Source organism: Bactrocera neohumeralis, chromosome 3 (assembly GCF_024586455.1).
Source record: "Bactrocera neohumeralis isolate Rockhampton chromosome 3, APGP_CSIRO_Bneo_wtdbg2-racon-allhic-juicebox.fasta_v2, whole genome shotgun sequence".
Classification (NCBI taxonomy): Eukaryota; Metazoa; Arthropoda; class Insecta; order Diptera; family Tephritidae; genus Bactrocera; species Bactrocera neohumeralis.
In genome coordinates this window covers 68,768,748-68,788,064 of record NC_065920.1, presented here as the reverse complement: position 1 = coordinate 68,788,064, position 19,317 = coordinate 68,768,748, and the positions used below count along the sequence as shown (strand labels likewise).

Here is a 19,317-nt window from a genome sequence, read left to right as displayed (position 1 = left end):
GGCGGCGACAGTAAACTTGGGTTTAATAAAAGTTTATTTGCTTCAAAAATAAAACTAAATGAATGATCTCGCTGTTAACAGTTATTATCTGTGCATATAATATAAAAAATATATTATTTGCTTTACAGATTTTTCGCAAAAGCGAGGGCATTAAGAAATCTAACAAATGTGACCTCAGAAAAAAACAGCTGATACTGTCAACTGATTTGAGAATCAACAGAATTAGTATTTTCCACTTACTTTCCTTGAAGTTCCCTCTTTGAAATTGAGAGTGTTTTCGCGAGTCGAAAGTTAGAAAAAATTTCGGTTCTTGCGTAAAAATATATAAAATTAACAATTCTAAAAAAATATATTTTGTACTGAAATAAATTGCATATATATTTTTAAATTATAATTATAATTTTTTTTAACGAAAAAACTATATTCTTACATGCATATGTACATATTTTTTTACTAAAAATTTTAATTTTTTTACTTAAATTATATCAATGAAAAAATAGAAGATTTTCATCTTAAAAGAATTTCATATATGTATATGTATATTTCTTCATTTCAACATTGTTGTAACACTTATTAGTTTTGTTTACATATTTATACTACAAGTATTTCGAATAAATATTATCCGCATTTGTTGTACACAAATACTATTGTGACGTCAGCGAAACAGCTGATACTGTCAAATGAGGTCAGAGTGAAAATAATTAGCACCACTTTTTGTGCTCTCAGCAGTTTTTCATGATGAAAATAAAGAAATGTTCAATCTTTATATTTTTCTACTGCAATAAATTAAAATTTTAATGATATTTAAGGAGGTTTCAAAAACTACAGTTTAAATTTAAAAATGTTTTTCCACTTATTTAAGTATTATTATATTTATCAAAAAAAAAAAATACTTCGAAAATATGGAATACTTTTTTTTTAGATATACAAATTTAAGAATTTAAAATTATATTTTTTTATTAATTTAAATATTTGTGCATTTCTAACTTCCGTAAAAATTACGGTTTTAGTATTTTTAAACAAATTAAATATTATTATATTTCTCTCTTCAAAAATTACATCTTCAGTAGTTTTTACATAATTACTTCGAAAAAATGGAAAATAAAAAAAATAAAAATTTAATGAAATTTTTTCTCAAAAAGTACAATTTCAAAGATTTCGAAAATTTAAAAATGCTTTTTTCATTTATTTCTCACTTATACAAAAGTTATAGTTTTAATATTTTTTGACAAAATTACTAGGAAGATATTGCAATTTTTTTTAATTAATTCAAATCATAAATTTTAAAAAGCCGTTTTTACTTATTTATATATTTATGTTTTTATTTTTCACTTAAACAAAAATTGCGATTTTAATTTTTTGTAAGAAAAGTACAATACTTACTTGGAAAATATATAAAATACTTTCAGAAAATACAATTTCTAAACTTTGAAAACGCCTTTTCTCATTTCTTTAAATATTTGAATATTACTCATTTTTACAAAAATTACTATTTTAATGCTTATGCACAAAATTATTTCGAAAACATTGGAAAATTTTTTGAAAAAAAACACAATTTAAACAAATTCAAAAATTTAAAAGTGTTTTTCTTTCTTTTTACAAAAAATTGCAATTTTAATATTTATTGGCAAAATTACTTAAAAGATATTGGAAATATGGTTAAATTATAAATTGTCAAAAATTTTAAAACGGTTTTGTTTACTTCTTTTTAATTATTTATTTATTTCTCACTTAAACAAAAATTGCGATTTTAAAACTTTTTAATAAAATTACACTAAGGACTTCGAAAACGTCGGGAAAATTTTCAAAAAATACAATTCCGAAAATTTTAAATTTGTTTTTTTTTTTTTAAACATTTTTTATAATTTAAAAGAAATTAAAATTTTTGAAATTCCAAAATTTAAAACCAAATGAAATATTTTTCTCACTTATTTCAATGTAATTATATTTCTCACTCTCAATTACAATTATATTTTCTATTATTATATATTATTTAATATTTATTAATTTCTCACAAAATTTCTTCTTTAAAAAATACCTCAAACTTTATTAAAAAAAATTTTAATTTTGTTTTATTTATTTGAAAATTTTATTTTGTTTTATTTAAATTTATTTTTTTTTAATTTAAATTTTTTTATTTTTTTTTAATTTTTTTTTATTTCTTTAAATAGTTTTTTAGTTCTCACATTTCCAAAAGTACATACATACACACATATTTAGAATTTTGTGGGTTAAATTCTTCACGCCACCATTTACCTTTACAAATTGAGCGCGCTAAATTGCTTCGGTAAATTTGGGTAAATGGTGAAATTTTATTTAAAAGATCTTTTAGCCACTCTTTTACAATGCTACGCTTTGTTATTGCAAAAAAGAGTTCAAAAAAAATGAAAAAGTTGCATATAGAGAACGAACAGCAAAGCAAGTGTTTGCTCAGCAAAAGCAAAAGCCTACAAATAAAAGAAGTCAGCAAAAGAATGACCAACAACAGCAACAAAAACAAATAAACTCTAATGAATTGTGGATTTTTCAATACTTAATAGCTTTTTTTACACACATAGTGAACATTTATTTATTTACTAAACAAACAACAATAAACACTTGTAAAAATTCCGCATTTGCTGCTTTGTCTGAGCGCGTGTGTGTGTGTGTGTGTGCAAAAGTGCTAAGTGCTAGATTCTGCTGCGAGCGTTTCTTCCAGCCGCATGCACGAGCTGCTAATTTTTACAAGCATCTTCGCTTAACAGCAATTACAACAATAACAACAACAATGATCAACGATTGACCTCAATGTCGTGGAATTGCTGGCAATTTTTCTTCGTTTTACTTGCTTTCATGCAACAACAACAACATCAAGTTTACAACAACTTATTGCATATGTTTGTGTGTATTTTTTGTTTGCCTTTCTTGCACAACTTGTTCGTATTGAGCGCTGAGATTTAGTGAATTTCCGATCGTAACTGATAACATACTTAACTTAATACACACCGAAATACTTACGTGCATATATACAGGTAAATATGTATGTATGTCAACGCTTTTGAAGCACTGAACGCGCGTACATAAGTATTCGAAAATAATTTGCTGGGTATTATAGGGAAAGTAGTGTAATTAGCTGTTCGTATTGTCTGCCTCTTCAAATCGGATTGAATGAATTGCAAGTCGTAACATAAATACTTGGCCACACAAGTACACACATACATATGTATGTATGTACATATAAGTACATATATGTGTTTAGTAAATATAGTATTTTTAGCACAGAAATTATGTCATAACTGGCCTGATAGCTTTATTTATGAATTAAATTGAATTATGATTAAGTTTTCTAAACATACATATAGTACACATAGATATATACATATATTTGTAATATTTATATATAGATGTTATGAGTACCCTTTGCATTTTTTGTAATTTGTAGCCGCTCATTATACATATGTAGTTAATTGCATGTAATCAACAAGTGATTTATTTTACATTTTTGTACTCATATTTGTATGCACTTTGCACTTGAGTAGCGAAAAAGCTGGAAAAAGATAATACGAGAATATATATTGAAAATCTCCCAATTAATTATATAACATATTCAGTAGTACCTGACAACGTCAGTTAACTAAATTTCTGAAAGAGAAGACCAGTTAAAAGATATTTGGAAAACAGCGGCTGGAAAGTTTTCTCTCACCTGCCTTATAGCCCCGAGCTTGCCGTTACTATCTGTTATTTGTTCCGGTTGATGCTGAACGCCTTCACCGGAATACGGTTTACATTAGATCAGAATATCAAAAATTGGTTTAAACTATTTTTGGTAGCCAAGCAGGCGTGTTTTTTTTGGGATGGAAGCCATAAATTGTCAAAAAGATGGGAAAATTCTTTGACTTTAGATGAGCAAGACTTTGTACCATGCCAAGAGATGATACGAGTAAGTGCCATCAATCACATAAAGCCAAATTCATACTTCCATTCTGTTTTGTCAACTGGAATATCTGAAGGAAGCAATCGCCTCAAAATGGTCCACTTTGGCCAATATGATAGGGATTGTCTTCCACCATAACCAGACTTGGTGAGGAGTTGGGTGTGGCAGGCGAAGAATTCGCTTCATCTTGTGAAATTGACTGGAGTAGAAGAGCTCATAGTAGATGTTTCCTTGCCAACAATCCCAGCAAAATATTTCTGATCCATCCTCAATCCTGGCTTGGTCACCCTTTACACCGTGATTCGACCACGGCCACTATTTTTCATCATCGTTAACACGTGTGTCACCCATTCTTGAGCTTCTTTTTATATCAAACCTATTTAAATGGTTTGTGAAATGTTTAGTTTCTGGGCATTAGAAACAGTACTCACAAGACAATCGGACTCGAAGACATGCATTATCTGATCGATTTCCCCAACATTTTCCGACTTCGCAAGCAAATATTTCAATTTTGATGGCTGACTGCAAAAAAACGGCTTTTTCTCTACTCTCTGCCGAAAGTTAGAAATCTGGCTTTAAGAGTTGTAATAAAGAGTTTTTTCCGGTGTTTCTAAAGTTGTTCATTAAAAACTACATGACGATCACTTCGGATCATCCTATATTGATCGGAAACCACTAAGAAGCATGTCTCGGATAATCATCCTACTGTCGCTTGGTTAATGAGCGGTTGGTCTTTGACTTATTGGCCAAACCGTTTTTTTTATTTAAAAAACTTTCGCAGCGCTCTTATTGAAAAACTTGTTATATAATGTATATACGAGGGTCACCTTTTCTATTTCGGGTTTAAAAAACAAAAAAACACTAATCATCAAAAATAGCCGCTCATCATTTTCAAATATTCTACGTTAAGATTTTACACCCTTTTGCATGCGTTTGAACCAATCGTCCAACAATTTTGCCACCCTAACTGAAATATCTCCCAAAAATGCATTCTGAACACATGAACTGCCTTTTCAGTTATTGAAAAACGTGGATCGTTTAGTTTATTTTTTTATAATAGCGAATAAAGAGAAGTCATTCGACTATTCATCATCTGTCATGACGTCATCGACGTGTTTTAAAACACGGCTATCGTATTTTTTTTATCATTTGACTCGAAAAACGACACGAGCCTCTTTTAGAGCGATTGACAAATTGTGTGGGATCCAACATGAAACAAAATTTTCTACAATCAAATGTTTATACAATATTGCATGTACAAGTATTCTGCTAGCACTTCATATACATATATACTTCATCGTCAAAATTGCATTAAGTTCATCGTTCCACTGTTGCTGAGTTACTCCACGTCAAAAGTTGTAAAAAATAATCTCGCAAAATGTTCACGTTTTCATTCCACTATTTTTCCGAGGTGAATATTTAAAGTTACTGTAAACAATACAAATAGCGCTCGTTTGTTAAAACGTTCTGAGTATGGATGACATCAAAAATGTCAAAATTTACGAAGAAGCTTTGAGCTGACAGATTGCAATACTAGGGTTAAAAAATCCCGGCAAATAAAAAGCAACTCTCGTATAAATACTTACAGCTCACACTAATTGTTAGAGGTTATGTACACATGATACTGGCTCAAAGGCTTTTAATAATTATTAATGCAACAAAATTACACTAATCGCAGCTAGATGCAAACATACAAACATACACGAATACCACATTTTATAACTATTTCTCCTGCATTTGAATAAATCTACGCGTCATATTGCTTTTTAATTGACGCCATTGTCACTCATATGACTTTTTTGTTATTTGTGTTTTTAATGTCTTTCAAGTAAATTGTATGTTTTTATGACTTTTACGGCTATTCAATACGTAACCGCTGCGAGTGTTGGTGTTTTGCTTTTTCTCAAACGTCAACTCTAAGCCGCTTTGATGAAGTCATATGAGCGGGATTTTTTTTGTTACCCAACGTCAGGGGAACGACTTGCAAACAATTTAGAAATTAGCTGGAATTGCAGGTAAAACTACAAACAAGATATTTGCACACATCTCTAAGTGTGTTTTCAAGGTGAAACCAAAATCAAGGGCATTAAAAGTGGGAATAAATTATTTACTATAAAATTAACATTAGAAAAATTAATGCAGAATGATGAATATTTCAATTAGAATACAAAAATAATATTAGATTACTCACTAATAAGCGCTAACTAGCAACTTAATCTAATAATACAGCTTGTAGATATTAGTAAGGTTAGAGGGAGTGACGAAATTTCACGGAGCTGGCAAAAAAAGTTCACGGCGCTGGCAACTGCGGACCAGTTGTAAACATTTGGAGCGACACTGTGAAATTTTAATGAATAGTCAAACTGGTAATCGTATTAACACGTCACATGTGATAAAACGTGATATTTTTGGTAGACAATTTTAAAAATTTTAAGATCGTAGTGCATATAGTTAAAGATGTACCAAACTTAACTTTCCGGCAACTTCGCTGTCCCCTTGCGGTTTATTACTGCATGAGTGAGATACACATGAATTTAAGTAGCTCTCAACCCAGTATTTACGTACTCACAAGGTTCTTCCAGGTCGAGGCAAATCGCAGTAAGTGAGCTTTCGCATTAGGCAAATTTAGTCTTTACATGGTGTGGGAGTTTTCCAAGCGACATCGACGCCTTAAAGTTAATTATTCTATTGGATGCCAGTTGTTTATAGAAGTTGAGTTAGAAGCTTTGATTGTTGTGGTAACGGAAGAAAGTTTCTAATTCTAATTTTGTGGAACGCTGGGGAGTCTAACGTCGTCAAATCACTCGATTATCATTTAGCGGTAACGATTCCCATTCACAGTAATTTTCCCGTCTTGATCATCACGGAAGAAGTACGGCCCAATGACGTATCCGGGCCAAACCGTAATTATTTAGGCATGTAATGGTGACTTATGGAGTAATCAATTTGATCTTGTAAGGATGTAGGCCGACTTTCGAGATAGTCACGATTTTAGATGATTTGACTCAATTGATTGGATCGTATATCTTTTCTATGATGAACATTTTGTACTGTGCATGTGTATTCAAAACTTGATATGTCAGAAGATGACGAAATGTCTTAAAGAGACGGCAAAAAATGTTGGCGTATATCTGTATGAAATGGCAAAACTTACGGAAGAGAAATGTCAAAAGAGCGGCAAAAAATATGGCGTCGATTGCTGTCCCAATTGGTTTACTTTTGTAGCGTCCCTATTTCATATTTTTTTCTATTTTTTTTTTCCAGAATGCTTAGAGAACATATATTTTTCATTTAAAAATAATTCAAAAAAACAAAGATAAAATAAAAAAATTTGAAAACATTATATATACATAGAAAACATCAATATTCCATTAAAAACTCTGAACATAAAAATAAGAAAATAATTGTAATAAATTATATAGTTATAATTTTTAGTTTATAAAAAAACAATAATGCGCCATATATGTAGATATTATTTAGATCCGGAAAATATTTCTTGAAAACAAAAATTTTAGAAAAAAGTTATCATAATTTTTAGTATTTTTTTTAGGTTATCAAATAAAATAATCTGCTTAGGAATTAAAAAAGAATATTGGATTTAAATTTTTAAAAATATTTTTTGAAAAAAATCGAGAAAAATCGTTCTCCATAACATTAGTGATCAGTGTTAGTTTACACGCATTCCAACAACATTAAACAACTAAAAGCTGCACATTAGCGTTGTCAGCTACACAGCCTTGTCTGCAGCCTCGTCTTCAGCCTCTGAGCCGACTCAATTGTCAACCAAACATTTCTTTCATTTCACCACTCAACTTTCACTGATGACATGCTGCTGTTGCACGTCTCATTGTTGTGGCTCATACTACTTTGTTGTCGTTATTGTTGCGGCGGTGAAGTTGATGACTGCACAGTGAGTTCACTCACAGCCAGTCTTGGCCGCTGGATGCTGCTGCTGCTGCTGCTCATTTGTGACTTTTTGTTGTGTCGCTAATGTTGGCTGTCTGTGATAGATTGTTGTGATGTTTGTTGTTGTACCTGTTGTCAGTGTGTGTGTGTTTGTGCACACGAAGGTGCCGTTCGTTCACTCATTTATTTCATTTATTTGTTGTTTTTTTATTCGACTATCTTATTGCTGTGAGCCAGCTGAGCTCAAATTATCAGCGTGTAACAGACAAAAACAGCAACAAAATCAACAAACGATTGCTATAAAATGACAAACAATGTGTAATCACAAAACTTATCATATGAAAAGCAAATTATTTTTATTTCTATTTTCCTCCTCATCTTTTTCGTTTAATCTTCTAATCTCACTCTCACATTACTCTCTTGAGAAAACTACTTAATCTACGCTACAGCAGAAGTTATATGAAACGAAGTCCAAGTCGCCAGCAGCAAGTAGCTTAACGACAGCGTTGACGACCTTAAAATGAAGTACAACTCATTAAGAATCGGAAAGTAAGAAAGAAGAGAGATAAAAAATTGGCTGCTGCCTCACATAAACAATATAAGATGAAAGCAAAATCCAAAGGTAGCACAGGTGAATATGCAATACATATAGACGACATTAAGCGTAGTACTAAAAAATGTACGAGAAATGAAGCGCGAGAAATTCGTTGGAGTAATAGAAAGAATGTGTTGTTGCTTGAGAACGTTAGGGGCGATTAATGAATGCCAACCAGCAAAACGCTAATGAAAAACACACGTATTTAAATAGACATATATACATACAAACAAAAATATCTATATATGTATGTATATAATACCTGTATGTGCATATTTGTCTACTATTTACCGATATTTCAGCAGTTGACTTGTTCAGTTTGCATGACAGCTAAAATGTGATCCATTCCGCGGCTCCCTACTTTTTTTAAGAAAAAACACAGAAACTTAAAAATTAATGGGAAAAGAACCATCTTCGGCATTTATTTTTTGAGGATTATCTCTTTCAAATGTTGTCCGCTGCTACGTCTCAGATGGTCCATCCGTTGAGTCCAATTTTCGATGACTCGTTCGAACATTTCGACTGGCAACTACATAGCGAATGACACGTGTGATGTTTAGCTCCAAGACCTGAATCACAACGGGATTGTCCGTAAAGACTTTAGACTTTATACATCCCCACAGGAAAAAGTCTAAGAGTCTTAGGGTGTGATATCATACGATAGTAATGGCCAATCGACCGAAACAAAAAGTTAAATTGTCAGCTGATAGAAGTGTTCTCTTAATGAATTCATTGATTGATGCGATGTGTGGGAAGTGGCGCCGTCTTGTTAAAACCAAATATCGCAGATGAGCTTCATTTTCAGACATGAAATAGTCAGTTGTCATGGCGCGATAGCGATCACCATTGATGGTTACGTTCTCACTGGCATCATTTTTGAAGAAATATGGACTGATGATTCCATCGGCCCACAAACCATACTAAAATGGATGAAATGGCAGCACTTGGATCTCTTTAGGTTGCTCTTCGTCTCTAATTTTGCTTATACATATACATACCCATTGAGTCAGAAATGGGCTTCATCGCTGAACAGAATTTGGCTCGAAAACGCCGGATCTTCTTGGAACATTTCAAGAGCCCATAGTGTAAAGCGATGCCGCTTTGGAAGGTCGAGCGGCTTCAGTTCTTGCACAAGCTGTATTTTGTAAGCTTTCAATTTAAGATCTCGACGTTAAATGCGTAAAATCGTTTCATACATACGTTCGAGTTACTGCGAACAGCACCAAATTCTTTTTTTCCTTTTTATTGGGTAGAAGAAGACATTGTTCTATCAAGAATCCTGGTAGTTGGTAGTTAAGCTAATTAAACAGAATGTACGGGGAATCGAAGCTATAGTGGGACGCAGCTTCCAAATGTAATAAAGAAGCCCTAAGCACCCTCTAAAATGATAACAAATGTTCAAGTTCTACTGTCACTACTCGTATAAATCTTAGGAGACTATTTGAGAACAATTTGCAGATAAAGGGTGCCCGGAATGTACTTTTTTTGACGAAGAAACATGTGTCCTGTATAATAAAACAAAATTGCTTTTTTTGGGGAAACAGGGTCCCGAAAGTATATCCTTTCACACACTTAATATCATTCCTGGTACACTACCAATGCTTTTAAACATGATGGTCTGAGTATTATGGTATGGGCTTGCTTTTCATACCCTGGTCCAATAAACTTGATCCATGGCAACATGGACTGAACAGTGTATGTAAATCTATAAATAATATTATGTTACCATTTTCCACCTGGAAAGTTTATATAAAATGGTCGTTTGAGCGGGATAATTATCCAAAATATACGATCAAACTAGCTGAGGAGAGGTTTGCATCAGAAAAGATCGATAAAATGTATTGGTCAGCGCAGGCACTGGTCCCGAATCCAATCAAAAATGTATGAGTACATTGAATTCGTGCTTGGAATTTCTATCTAAACTTTTTTGTAGTATAGTTAGAACTCACAATTTGCTAGATATAATAATTTAATACACCCTGTTCAGGGTATAAAAATTAAAGGGGCATACAGAGGGTTTCATAACTAAACAAATTCTCATAAATCATATAAAATAAATATGTGACAAACTTCCAGAACATACAATACTTAATAAGTATATATGTATATGTGATATTTCGTCAATTAGCGAAGACTAAATTACTTGAATTCCAAGATAAAAATATATTACGTTTGGAGGTATCCAAAACGGTTGCCAACTTTCAGAACATTTCCTTTTATAGTATGTTATAGTGTACTAATGATTTAAAAATAAAGATTGAAAAACTCTCTCAATGATTGCGTCTACTTTATAGGTACGGATCTGGTTCAAAATTGAACTCTCAATAGCATTCCTCAGCATAATTTGGAGGTTGTTTTCTGTCCACTTTAGTAGCGATAATAATGGATGATAATTATAATACTTCGTTTTCACATAAACAACAGCCACTAGAGTCCTACTTATACCGAATTGTTAATTCTGTCTCATGGAAAGTTCATTGATTAAGGTGTCTTGAGAAGTTCTTCTTAACTTACTCATTATTATTTCAGAATACATTTTGGAAAAATACAAGAATCCATTATTTTAACAACTATGAGGCGATCTCTTACGTCCCAACTTCATATTCGAACCTCTATTGTCAACAATTGGACCTTTAAGAAGGCAATCGCTTAGAAGCGGTTAATTTTGCTCAACTGGAAGCCGCGTTATGATCCACCTTATAATCCTTCTGAGGCAATATCAGGCCACAGCACAGGGGTAGTGGCTCGCCAGAAGCTTCGGCAGCTTGGTTGAGAAGATCTTTTACTCTCACCTTATTTACCGAAGCTGACACCAAATGATTATTACCAGTTCTCGTCCAAAGCGAATGATTTTGTTTTTGAAAAATTTGCCTCAAGAGAAGCTGGTTAAAATCGGCTGTCTGAGTTTTTTTCCAAAACAGGCGAGAGCATGGTATTATGAGCTTACCTTCAATTACCTTGACAACAAGTTATCCAAAAAAACGGTGCATAATTGATCCAAATTGGTTAATTTTAACTATGGTAAATAAAAATTAGAATTTAAATTAAAAATATTCAATTTTTTTTATAAGAAGGGCGGAGTGTTGCTGAATGGGTATTGCGGTGCGGATTAATCTTATCGGTACAATGGAAATTGGTATGAATGAATTGACTGATAACAAAAGTCATAAAAACAATTACAATAAATCAAAAAACACAGATATTTCTTAATGATTGCATAACCAGCAGAAAATTTGGAAGTAAATAATTGCAAAACAATTTTTGATAAAAGTATACGCCTGACGAGATGATTAAGACACAGCAAAGTAAAAAAAATAAAAAAATTAAAATGAGAAAAAAATCATATTAAAATGAGAGATTAAAATTGTTATTATTTTGATTATTTTTTATAAATTTTTGTTGCTTTTTCACCTATATTCTTGTTTTTTGCCGCCGTTTATCTGTCACACTTCCTCTTATCTCACCATGCCAAAGAAATCAGCGTAATCTCGCTACGTCACCGGCATTCAAATGTGGACTCACAGCACACACACTCACACATATGTTTGCATATGTGCGTGTGGCTTTAAATAATGCGGATATTCAACTGAAATGCGATAAAAACCATTATTGTATAAATTTCATTAAAAGCAACAGCAAATAAAGTATAAAAGTAAAAAAGCGCTTGCGAAACTTTATAAAAAGAAGAATTCTTCAAATTTTACGCGCACTGCGCCGATTACATAATCCGCTCGTCGGCACTTGGGACATGTGCACCGCATTTCAATAAAAAAATACTTTTATCTATACACATACACATACATACAACTGTAAAGCACTGCGTGCATGCGCATTTTTTCAAGCTTGCAGTTTCACTTTCAAGCACGTACATCATATTTACATACAAATTTACTTATGCAGCGTGCCTGCCTGCATAAGATATACGAATAAACCAATTAAAAAAGGCGAAGACGCATTTTGACTGACAAATATAGCTATTTATTTATGTATATTTACCTGCAAATGTTCGAAAACGAAGGCGAATTCATTCATAGGTATTATACATATATATTTACTATATATAAATGTATGTTATTTATATGGCTTCTTCTTCTTTATTGGCGTAGACACCGCCTGGTCCTCCAACGTAGTGGAGGTCTTTCTCTTCCTGTGCTTCCAACGGAGGGTCGAATATTTTCAGAGCTGGAGTGTTTTCATTCATTCGGACGACATGACCTAGCCAGCATAGCCGCTGTCTCTTAATTCGTTGAACTATGTCAGTTTAGTCGTATATCTTATACAGCTCATCGTTCCATCGATTGCGGTATTCACCGTAAACACCAATATGCAAAGGATTATAAATCTTCCGGAAACTCATAACGCCAACTCATCAGATGTTGTCATCGTCCATGCCTCTGTGCCATATAGCAGGCCGGGAATTATGAGAGACTTGTAAAGTTTGGTCTTTGTTCTTTGAGAGGGGAATTTACTTCTCAATTGCCTACTCAGTCCGAAGTAGCAACTGTTGGCAAGAGTTATTCTGCGTTGTATTGCGAGACTGACGTTGTTGTTGGTGTTATTGCTAGTTCCAAGATAGACGAAATTATTTACGACTTCGAAGTTATGACTGTCAACAGTGACGTGGGAGCCTAGTAGCGAGTGCGACGACAGTTTTTTTAATGACAGGAGATATTTCGTCTTGCCCTCGTTCACTACCAGACCCATTTGCTTCGCTTCCTTATCCATTCTGGAGAAATCAGAACTATTGAAATATTTTCTCAACCAAGCAAGTCACACGATAAGGAGTCGCCTTGTCTGAAACCTCGTTTGGTATCGAATGGTTCGGAGACGTCCTTCCTGATCCTGATCTTTTGATAAAGTCCAATCAGTTTGTTGACGAAGGGTTTTAATTTTTCACAACGTACACTTGATGGAACCTTATATGCGATTTTTAGGAGCCTACCCTGGAAGTTGGCGCAGATTGTGGGGTCTTCCTTTTTGTGGATTTTCGCAGAATTTTCGAGCATTTATCCTATCGGTCTTCTTGGCAAGCTCTTCGTACTCACGCATTTCGGCCTCTCTGTTTTTTTGTCTGCAAATGCGTCTCGCTTCCCTCTTTAACTCTCGGTATCTATCACATCCTTAACGTGTTGTGGTCGATTGAAACATTGCGAGGTAGTCAGTCTGTTTTATCTCCACTACGACACGACACCCCTCATCGTACGAGCTGTTTTTTTTACCTCTTTCGGAAACCAGTGGTTTCGTTTGCAACTTTACGTAGAGATCTTAAGCTGCCGTGCCACAGTTCCCTTAACTCTCATCTGAGGCTGTTTTTTTTTTATTTTTATAGGGAGTACTTTTGTGTATGGCTTGTCCCAAAAACAGCGCCAAACTTGAGGAAGGATGTTTCGCCTTCTCACTTCAGCTCGTCTTCAAAAGGGTGTGTTTTGGCTGCACAGAGGATTAGAAGTCGTGAGCTGCTTGAGTCAGAGTCAAAGAATCGTTTCTGACCACTCTCAAGTGAATGACGCTCAGAGAACATACCTCTTTTACGTGGACCCTTACTAATGGCTCCAAAAGCTAACTTAGTAAAAATGAAGCACTACACGATAGAATAACATTTTAAAAATAATTAAAGTTTGGCGGCCGCAGTTCATAAATTTCATACAAAATATTCTATTTTCGAGGAAAATTGTTGTATTCACTTTTTTTTAGAAATTTCATTGCTGCAGTCAAAATGTTAGTTCTCCAAGTTTATTTTGTACCATAATTGTATTTTTAAACTTCAACGTAGAAACCGCAATTACTCACCCATATCTATCTAGCTCCATACACACACACTCAGTATATATACTATGTTTACACTTCACGGATATATGGTAAAAAGTGCTTAATATACATTGTATGTATGTATGTATGTTTGTATGCGCGCATTTAATTGAAACACTTGAGTGATGAGTGATTTAGATATGCATCGGTTGATAAGCAGAAAACTAGCATTCACAAGTGTGAACGCAATCAACATTTAATTACAGAGTTCATAAATATGAGGGTGTTATCATGACGCCTACAGGGAATCGCATGGAAGACATAGAAGCAAAATAACACAAGTTGTTAATTTTCGTAAAAGAATATGTTATCTGCAAGACCTTATAAAACAGGTTTCTTATTTTGAATAGAATATAGTATTACAACGAATTGAACACTGAAGTGATTTCACTGAATTTCTAAACATTTTTCTTTTATCATTAAGGCCAAAAATCAGTATAGTACGAAAAAAGTTTATAATTTTTGATTAGAAAAATCTTAAAGAAAGATTGGGAAAATTTAAGATTGCACAAATTGGGTGAATTGTGGAAATTTTGGTATTCTTATAACGTCAGAATAGTAGTTGTCAACATCCATTTTGCAAAAATCCACTGGTTTCAGATTTGTTATATGAATATTAAAAAAAAATATATATATCAACATTGCCTTTTTACCAGAAACAATTTTTAAATAGTCTTGCCAGATTTTAAGTGAATAGTTATGTACGAAAAATATTTACAAGAAAATAGAGACAACAACATCTGATCCGAGTGTGTGTTTCCGTTGGTTGAAAAAATGCTTCCTATAATAACGGGTTTTCCAATAGAGGCGCTAAAAAATAGACTGATAGAGTCAGCAAATGAAGTCATATTTCTCCAGCTTTTTTGATATTTATCTTCACTAATATCCAATAACGAGTCGAAATTATTAAAATTTACTACCGAAATTCGGAGTCATTAGCCTTAACTTTAAGAGCGCTACATCCAATTTATGGTCATCATAATCGTCCTGAGAGATCAATAATTGAGCATCTTGTGGAAAAATTTGAATTCACAGGCACAGCAAAAAATTTTTCCGTGCCAGTGAGACAAAGAAGTGTCGGTAGTGTTGGGAATATAGATGTTCCTAGCGCATCTATTGAGGAAGACCCAAATCAGTCTCTCACACGTCGTTCTCAAGGGTTGGAAATCTTTTTGATGTCGTCCACAAGATCAAATTGACGCAAGAACTGAGGCCTCTTGACCACCAGAATCGTCGTTTGTTCGTGAGTTAGGCTGATTGCAAAATGATCCGGATTTTCATCGAAAAATCATCTTCAGCGATGAGGCTCATTTCTGGCTGAATGCCTTCGTTAATAAGCAAAATATGCACTAATGGTAAACTATACGTACTCTATGAGTCACAATTGCATCCCGAAAAATTACGGTTTATGGGCCGGCGGCGTCATTAGGCCGTACTTCCTCCGTACTGATCAAGACCGGCACGTTACTGTGAATGGGAATCGCTAACGCTCAATTATAACCGAATATTTTGAACCCGATTTGGATGATAAGGATTTGGACAATATGTGGTTCCAACAGGACGGTGCCACAAGTCACACAGCGAATGTCACAATCGATTTATTGAAAACCAAGTTTGGTGATCGTGTTATCTCACGAAATGACCCAGTCAATTGGTCGCCTCGGCCGTGCGATTTGATGCCATTAGACTACTCTCTGTGGCGCTACGTCAAGTCTATGCCAAAAAGCCAGCGACAATTGAGGATCTAGGTATGAATATCGAACGAGAAATTGTAGCAGTATCAGCCGATTTATGCTTGAAAACCATCGAAAATTGGGTTCAGCGTCTGGACTTCTGCAAGCGTGCCCGTGGTGTTCATGCAAAAGAAATTGAGTTCTATACATAATGGCATCGAATTTATTTTCACAGGAATAAAGAATTTCATTTATATCCCAAACCGTTTTTTTTTATTTAAACTTTTGTAGCGCTCTTATTGAAAAAACCGTTATAAGCGCTACTCAATTATCTCGTTCTGATATACTTGTCGATTCAAACAGGGTTAGATCTTCGAAATAACAGCCATTGATCGGATAAAATTCGTATCAATAAAGTCAAATGGGCAGTTTTGGCCATTCTCTCTTTGCTCTTTTCTCTCATTCTCTCTCACTCACTCATTATTTCTCGATACCAATACTTTTTAGGGCTGTCAGATCGACATTTTTCATTACTGGTTCAGTTTATTGAAACAAATCTACTAGAAAAACGTTTTTTTTTTTAATTTTTATATCAGCTGTTTTTCAGTTTTGCATGTCATAATTCCGCTTCACTATGCATACTTCACGGGTTTTTATATGCAACATTCTTATGTATATATACTACTATACATGGTAAGAGAGTAAGCAAAGGTGACTTATGGTTACAACAAATACAAATACAACGCGCTGCATTATACTTAATTAAAACGAGTCAAAAACGGAAATGAGGCAAAAATTTAATTTTCATTTGTTTTTCTGAGCCACATTCGGTTGAGTCACCGAATTATGCCCCAAAACCGTAATCAAAAAGCAAAAATTGAATCAAAAGAGAGTAAAACCCGGAAAAAACAATATTTTGTTCACACTCGTGTCTTGCTTCAGTGCATAACAACGGCATATTCAACAGAAAAGTAAATATATGTATGTCTCTATGTTAATTTATTTAGGTGCAGAAACAGCCTCGCCAGCTTAAGCTTGCCTAAAGCAATGGCAAAATCATAGTGGCCATGGAAATTGTAACAGAAATCCACTTAAAAAGCGCTGGAAAACAATAAAAAAAGCTAACAAGTGTAGCAGATAGACCGACAGACAGACTGCGACGGCTACTTGTTGCATGAAGTGGTTAATACACATGAATATGCATGTATGTATGTATGTGTGTAAGTTTAAGCAAATATTATATAGTAACATACTATATTGAAGTGCGCGCATGTGCACCATTGTGGCACTGTACTCGCTTTGTCAGTATTTTCGCTTCGCGTCTGCATTTGCGCACGCGTAACCAACTAACCACATTTCGGCGGCCAACAGCCATATGTATTTCATACTTAAGGCATGAAAATGCTGAAATGACTCATTCCGCTTTGCACTCGCTGTAGTTACTGTGTGCAATGTGCAACGTGTGGTATGCTTGACTAAGCCGGTGGTGGGCGTAGCGGAGGCAAAAGTATGTGTATTTGAAAACAACGGAAATTGGGTTGATGCTTCGTATCTCATAAACACGCTATTGCATTAATCGCAGAAGGGTCATTTATTTCCGGTTCAATGTGAAGCGTAATTTATTTGTTTATCTTTTTTTATTTGTGTGATTTATTATTGGGCCACAAAGAAGTTTAATTATTTTTATTTAATTTTTGATTACTTTATGTTTTCAAAGGCAGTTGAACCTTCTAATCCAGAACACTATTTCTACATTATCTGAAAAGCACTAGCTGTAATCGCACGATTTTTTGCTTTGTAAAGCTAGAAGTGATCAACAGAATTCTTCGAATTATTGTACAGAAATCACTTCATGTGAGAATTTCTTCTAAAACTGATATAATCGAGCTTGTAACGTTTAAATATTCTTCTTCTTTACTGGCATATACACCGCTTACGCGGTAATAGCCGAGTTAAGGAAATCGCGCCAGTCATCTTTTCGCAATGTGGCGTAAATTGGAAATTCCATGTATAGCCTAGTCCTTCTCCACCTGGGCTTTCCAACAGAATGGAGGTCTTTCTCTTCCTCTGTCTTCCCTGGCGGAGACTGTGTCAAATACTTTCAGAGCTGGAGTGTTTCCATACATTCGGACCACATGACCATAACAACTTCGATGTTATGACTGTCAACAGAGACGTGTTAACCAAGATGGGAGTGCGACGACTGTTTGTTTGATGACAGGAGATATTTCGTTTTGCCCTCGTTCAGTACCAGATCCATTTGCTTCGCTTCCTTATCCAGCTTGAAGAAAGCAGAACTAAACTAACATACAGAACATACGAGAAACCTACGATTCTGATGGATATTTTTTGGATGGATACGAATTTGCTTGAAATAATTTCTATTTTCATCTAATCACGGCTACGGAATGTGTTTTGGAAAGTCTACTTTATGTAGATGTGTTTTGGAAAGTCTGTAGATGTCGCCATTAAGCTAGCCGTAGATTTACAGCTCCGCAGTGCAGCCTCCTTCAGAGAAGTGACCATCCACTCAGATAGCAAAGCGGCGTTACTAGAATTGAACTCATTAACAGTGGGTTCAATGCTTGTCAAAGAGTGCCTAACCACGCTAAAAATAGCATCGAGTATCTTTGTAATAAGACTGGTATGGGTGTCAGGCTGCAGTGGAATCGCAGGAAATTCTAAAGCTGATGAGCTAGCAAGACCAGGCTCCCTAGAAATCTTTCCAAGATGAAATGCCAAACAATACTGAACAAAAATAAGATCGACTGATGCGTGATCTCTCAAAAAAAGGCTATTGAAAAAAGTAATTATACTTGGATCACCCGTTGTAAGGTAGACCCTCAACAACTGTCGGACTTTTTGAATACCTGATCGATTATTCCTTCCTGAGGCTCTACGTCCAGACGATACATAGTACCGATGAGTAGCGGTGATGTTTGTAGTTCTTAATTTTTTAATATCTAGTATCTGAATAAAAAGAATTTTGCCTTTCAAAAGAATCGAGGAAGAAGTGTCACTAGTACATCAGTCGATTCTAAGAACGATCTAAGCACCGGTATACTTTTCCTATTTTTCCTAGACTAATGAAGAGAGAGCATTTTAAATATATACCGATTGAAGCCCATTTCGTCACTCAGACTCTTATTACAAACGATTTCATTTTCATCGTAACCAACTACAAGTATCACATCCAAAACTATTACAAATTTCTGGAAGCCTACAATATTTCGAGAGCTAGGTTACAGCATCAGAATCAATATTTGATCTCTCGTACATGCCCATTTCCATATAAGAGAATTTGTGTCCCTCGAAGAATCCTCTAATCGGCGTATACCATCTGCATTGGTGGGAGGGAGATGATGGTGATAATTTGCTGTAAACTTTTTTAGGTTAGGTTAGGTGATTTTGCCTTATATGTA

The 19,317-nt window shown here is 34.2% G+C and overlaps 1 protein-coding gene across 1 annotated transcript in view; it reads left to right on the top strand.

Annotated features, from left to right (window-relative positions):
* Positions 1 to 19,317, top strand: part of LOC126752098 (myosin-VIIa) — a 67,206-nt gene that overhangs the window by 6,051 nt on the left and 41,838 nt on the right. The gene's annotated exons all lie outside the window — the stretch shown is intronic.